This window comes from Culex quinquefasciatus, chromosome 1, assembly GCF_015732765.1.
Source record: "Culex quinquefasciatus strain JHB chromosome 1, VPISU_Cqui_1.0_pri_paternal, whole genome shotgun sequence".
NCBI lineage: Eukaryota > Metazoa > Arthropoda > Insecta > Diptera > Culicidae > Culex > Culex quinquefasciatus.
This window is the reverse complement of record NC_051861.1, coordinates 132,022,575-132,028,574: the sequence shown is the minus strand read 5'-3', so window position 1 is coordinate 132,028,574 and position 6,000 is coordinate 132,022,575. Positions and strand designations below refer to the sequence as shown.

General features: G+C 32.0%; 1 protein-coding gene across 2 annotated transcripts in view; it reads left to right on the top strand.

Moving 5' to 3' along the window:
- Window positions 1-2,835: 2,835 nt before the first annotated feature.
- The window catches only part of LOC6045741, a 57,762-nt gene continuing 54,597 nt past the window's right edge, over window positions 2,836-6,000 (top strand). The window contains exon 1 of one of the 2 annotated variants that reach the window (XM_038252048.1): window positions 2,836-3,123. The gene's annotated coding sequence lies outside the window, so the exon portion shown is untranslated. Of the gene's footprint in view, window positions 3,124-4,002; window positions 4,094-6,000 lie in introns of those variants that run through there. The other variant, XM_038252052.1, reaches the window with a different exon arrangement.

The following is a 6,000-nucleotide window of genomic DNA, read 5'->3' as shown; positions in this document are numbered from 1 at the left end:
CGGTTTTTAGTGCAATTTTTGGACTTTGTTTTTTTTTTTTTTTTTTTGCGTAGGTGGGTTTTGATTAATGTATGGCTTTCAAGGTTGAAATCTATCGTAAAAGAAAATTATGGGCTCTTTTGAATTATATTTAAGCTAAAGAAAACTGAGATCTACTTCCACTCTCCACTTCACTCTTCCTGATAAAAATAGAAATTGAAATATTTTAAAAATATGGAATAAAAATCAGTTAAGTTCCAAAATCGGCTCAAAAACTCGGGGGCAAAAAACATATTTTTTCGAAAAATTTCAAAATTCAATCAAATCAATTTAAAGCATTCTTCTGCGTTTAGAATAATTTTAGCATGGTTATTAAAAAATCTTTTGAATTTTTGAAATTTCTGGATGTACAGTACCGCTTTAAACTTTTTTACACTATTTTTTTAGTTTTCGTGAAATCTTACATTTTTTGAAAACTAACGATTCCAAAATAACTGAAAAAAGTTTAAAATGCATTTTTGAACACTTTTTTCATTCAAATGCTGTTATTTCAATTTTCATATTTTTGATTTTTTTTGCCCCCTCTTTCGACCTTGACCTGAGCCGAGGGGGAAATGGGAAGTGGTGACCGATTTTGTACACAAACATGTGTAGTTTTACATCAGGAACTGGTGAAATTTCCATCAGTTCCTGAAGAATTTAACTTTTTAACACATTATTTAGGTAAAATTACTCGAAAAAGAAATAAAATTCAACCATCCAAATTTTCAACTTTTAACAATTTTACTTTTCTTCTGTGCATAATAATTTTATTGGAAAAGAAACAAAATGATTCAAAAATTTCAATAAAAAATTAAGTAGAAGGAAATATTTCTTTAAAAAATGGGAACATAAAGTGATTCTAAAAATTAAAGGCTTGTTTGCCCTCTTGTGAACATTTTTACAAGAAGTGAGTTCGTAAAAGAACAGCTGCTTTTTCAAAAAATAAAATAAATTGGCAGACATTTTTAAATAACAAATAAAATTTCAAAAAATCGTAAACTATTTGTTTTTTTTTTTTTTCATTTTAACAAAAGATTCTGTCTCAACATTTTTCAAAATGGGTTCGCTAAAAAAATCACATACAAGATTTTTGTAAAATATTTGTTTTTTACACTTTTATCCTATTTACAAATTTAGAATTTTAGGACCACAAATCAGAAAGAGACGTATTATCTGGATTTTTTTTATTTAATCTAAGACAAAACAAAATAAACAGTAGTAGAGCATAATAAAATGACGAAATTTCAAAAATCTGGTTTTAATGATGCATAAAAGTGAATTTAGGATGTTAAGACTATTTCGTTAGTTATTTTCGGTCACTTTGAAGCTGTTAAATTTGCTTTTCAGACAGAGTTGCCAGATCTCTGTTATAAAATTATTCGAAAATTTGCTGAATTTTCGAAAAAAAATCTTTCAAAAGCACTCGATTGAGTGATTGATGCACTCTTAAAAGTAACCCTGCAAAGTTACAAAAAAACATGTAATTGTGAAATCTAGATTAAATTTTAAAAAGGTTCTATCTGCATAGGAAACCCATGAGGGATAGGTTGTTTTGAAAATTTAATCTAGATAATGAAAATTTATGTTCTAATTGAAACAAATACTTCTCTGGGTTATGGCAATTTTTTTTCTCACGATTTTTGAAAACTATTTTTTTTTACTTTTTTGATGAAAAACACGTTTTTTTTTTAAATTGAGACGTCCAATTTTGTACAAAAGTCTCTTTTAAACCAAATTTCTATCTCCTCACGGTTTCGAGCTGCAAATCAAAATGAAAACTCCATTGGATTAGTATTTTAACGGGTTTGTATGCAGTTTTTATAAGAAGATATCTATAATAGTTTCACCGATTTTTTAAATCCAAGATGGCGGCCAAAATGGTGGTGATTCAAAATTGAGAAAGTGCATTTGTAATTTAATAGGCAATCAACCGTTTTTTTTTAAAGGGCGCAGAACTCTAATTTTATGGGAAAATTAAGAAGATAGAACAAGATTTTTTTGTTAATGATTCGATTATTCAAAGTCCCATACAATCCTTTAAATAATCGAGGCTAGATTGAAGTCATTACTTATGACAGGGTTGCCAGATCTAAGTTAAAGTCATTTCATTTACTTTTTATTTAAAAAGAAGTAAACATTATTTAAAACCAAACTAAAATAAATCAAGAGAAATAAATATGTCTAAAGAACTTTTCTTCTCGAAATATTTATAAATATTTTTGAAATATTTTCAAATGTTTCTACGGAAAAAAATCTGGTCGAGAATTAATGAAAAAATATTCTAAATTATAATTCATAAATTTTGAAGCATCGTTCGTTTCGGTTTAAAAAAAAACTAGTTGAGTTTCAGTTAAATGAAAAATCGATTCAACTCAACTTTATTTTTTAACGATCTTTATTTTACAAAAACCACACTAGAATGATTTGTTAACAATTAAAAAGCTTTTATTCACTCAACTCTCCCTCATTACTGTTACTAAAAAGAAGCCCAAGAACACGAACAGATCGCGATCGCGCCTTCCGTCTTCTAACGAAAATACAGCAAAAGACTTGCTCCGCGATCCGCAAGCGACGAACCCTTCCCTGTTTCGTGAGTTCCCTTGCTCGCGCCTACTTTGAGTGCCACTCTGAGAGGAGCGAAAGAGAGTGAGTTGCGACGCGCGTTCGTGCCACACCGTCAAACTGTGGAATTTTGATAAGGCTTCGTTCTTCTTTCGCGAGGGGTTCAAAGTCACGCGATTCGATGGTGGTTCGCCGAACCGAACTCACCCGACATGGCCTTCTGCTGCTGTGTGGCGATCGCGGTTGGCGACTGGAGCTCAGTACGATCGCCTACTTTGTCGAGTTCAGTTGATTCGCGCGCGTGGCTACTACGATCGCGAGGGGTTTTGTGCTTTATGTTCGGTTGTGTCAAGTGTATTTGTTGCCAAAGGAAGCAGGGAGGCATCCAGCCGTAACATTCCCTCGGAAATCTAGTTGGCCTGGGCTGGTGTGCAATCTCTCGGCGGCGCGCTACCATAACAACACAACAAAACGGTGGTGCTGGTGGAAGCAACGACTACTACGATATTGAGTGGATGCTTTTGCTGGAAAGAGTTGGTAGTACGTACCTGGTTGCAATGATATTGCTTTTAATCGCTGGGCTAACTATATTATTTTCGCCATTGTGACCGAAAGAAGGGTGAAACAGTTCGGAATTGGAGTGCAAATTCTTTGTTTTTGTTTTTTGTTTTTCCAAGACTTGTGGTGGTCCAGTTGTGATCGGTTTATGCAAATGAGGGACACTTTCTGGAACGTCTCGTAACGCGGGGTTTGTGGGGCAAAACTGAGCATAATTTCACTGCAGGAAGCTCGCTTTGATCGAGTACGTGTAAATTTTTGCAACAACAGCTCGAAACAACAAGTGAAAACGTTGATCTGTCCAAGTTTTGCGACACACACACACTCACTCACACTCTGACGACATTTTGGAGAGACTTGAAGCAAAAGTGCCTTCGGGGGAGACACCTCTTGACGGATATGAAGAAAGACGTGTTTTTTGTTGTTGTTGGTTGCTGCTTCACTTCCAAAAGCAGCATCGTAGTAGCCGTGTCGCCGGAGAAGGTCTTGGCAGGCCATGCCGACGACGACGACGAGACGTTGACTTTGGGAATGGACCAAAAGACGCGCGTTGATGACGTGTGTGGAGCAGTGCATGCACCTATTTTCGCCCTATCGGAACCCACTTTGGACCGAACATGGTGTCGTCAAGCCGCTCCCCTTCGATGATCTCGCGTCTGCGAGAGGTCAACTTTTGATGGATCGTCACCAACACCATGTCAGCGTCGTCGTCGCAAACATGTGTGTGCGGTGATCTGTGATGTGAATAATTACTTTATAAAAGTTTCATTTCACTTTTTTTTGTTGGTTCGACGACTGCTTCGTCAAAGTTGGCTTTGGTTGGATTATTTCGCGTCTTGATTTATGGGTGGGAGTGTGAGGAGCGCGCGGTAGCAGTAGGCTGTGATCTGTGAAATATCATTCGTGTTTTTATAAAATCGGTTTTGGTCGGTGATTACTTTGATTGCGGAAGGTTTGTGAGCGGTTCTAGCAGTTTAGAATGGATGCAACTTTGTTTAGTTTTAATTTGGCTTTGCCGAAAAGAGGTTAAATTTTAAAAAAGTTAAGTTTGAAATTTTTTTGAGGTGTGACCATTGTGCGAAGATCTCGTCTTGTTATGACTTGAAACACGACCTTCAAATTAATCTAACACTCCGTGAAAGTAATACGAACAATGGCATTGTGTTACATTGTAAACATACACTGACAGTGAAAAGGAAGCTAGTTATCCGTTCTTTGATTGTCACGTTTAAATTTGTTTAACAACGACATCGTAATATTACGTGATTGATAAATATTGTTAGTTTTAATTTCAAATATGTCATTTAGTCAATCTGTATCATTTGAGAAGCGTGATGTTTTGCAACATTTCTTGTCAGAAAAGTTTTTCTTACAAATTTTATACTTTATTTTTGTGTGTGTTTGTTCTTTAGGGGTTGTTAACTAATTTTACACTGATTCTAAAATTTATTTCAAATTCATGAAATGATAAATGTTATTTATCATTCAAACATCTATCACAAACAATCATCCTTATAAGATAAACACTCAGCAGTAGCGCTAGCATACGTTGAGAAGTATGAGAGAATTCGTCTTTTTTGTGGAAAGCAATAAATAATTCAAAATAAAAAGATCTGTATTTTTGTACTGTTTGTCAAAAAAAAACCTAAATAAATAAAAAATTCTGTAATTCGCATTATTTAATGCATTTTTTCAACAACAAAATGAAAGATAATTTGGGAAATTTTAAATTAAAAATTTAAAGTAAAAAAAATCCATAATACAAGGCGGGAGTCAAATTAACGCTAGACAATCAAATATACACAGTAAAAAAAAATCATGGTTACATTACATCTGGGAAGGAGTACATGTTTTTGTCAGAAAAAAATGTGTTATTATGCCTCTGAAAATGTGCAAATTTATTACTCTTCCAAATCCTTCCAAATGTACATAATTGTTTATAGTGTAAAACAACGTTTTTTTATGCAAGTGAAATTGTTTCCAGACTTTCGGATAATCGAGTCCGTAATTTAAAAAAAATAATTCGACAATTTGAAAAATATGAAAATTTTAGAGTGAAAAAAGTTATGTATGAATTAAAAAAAAACGTTTTTAATTTTTATATTTTCCTCTAATTTTTAAATGTTTGATAATTAAAAATATTTTTTTTTTATAATTTGAGAAGCTATATTTTTGCTTTATTTTAAAATATTTGGATTGTTTGATTCCGATAAACAGTACCGCAAAAAGTTTTTATTTATTCGCGAAAAACAAATTTCCAACGAAATATTTTGAATGCTATTGATTGCAAAACTATTGTAAAATACATTTTAAAATTCTTTTCCATTCAAATGTTTACCATTAGAGTGTAACAAAATGCCTTTTCTGTGGACAAGTTAAAAAACAAAAAAACCCGTTAATTTTTAAAAATTCTTAAATAAAAAAACAATTTTGAACATAATTTTTCTATTTTTTCAAATTCTCAAATTGTGCTTTTAAATTTTTAAATTTATATTTGAAAAAATAATTTTTGTTAAGAAAAAACATAAAAAATTACATTAAAAATTTAAATACAAAAATACAAGATAATACGAAAAAAAAACGAAATTGACAAAATTTTCAAAGTTAACAAAATTTACAAAATTTACAAAATCGACAAAATTTACAAAGTTGACAAAATTGTCAAAATTGTCAAAATTGTCAAAATTGTCAAAATTGTCAAAATTGTCAAAATTGTCAAAATTCTCAAAATTGTCAAAATTGTCAAAAATGTCGAAATTGTCAAAATTGTCAAAATTGTCAAAATTGTCAAAATTGTCAAAATTGTCAAAATTGTCAAAATTGTCAATTGTCAAAATTGTCAAAATTGTCGAAATTGAA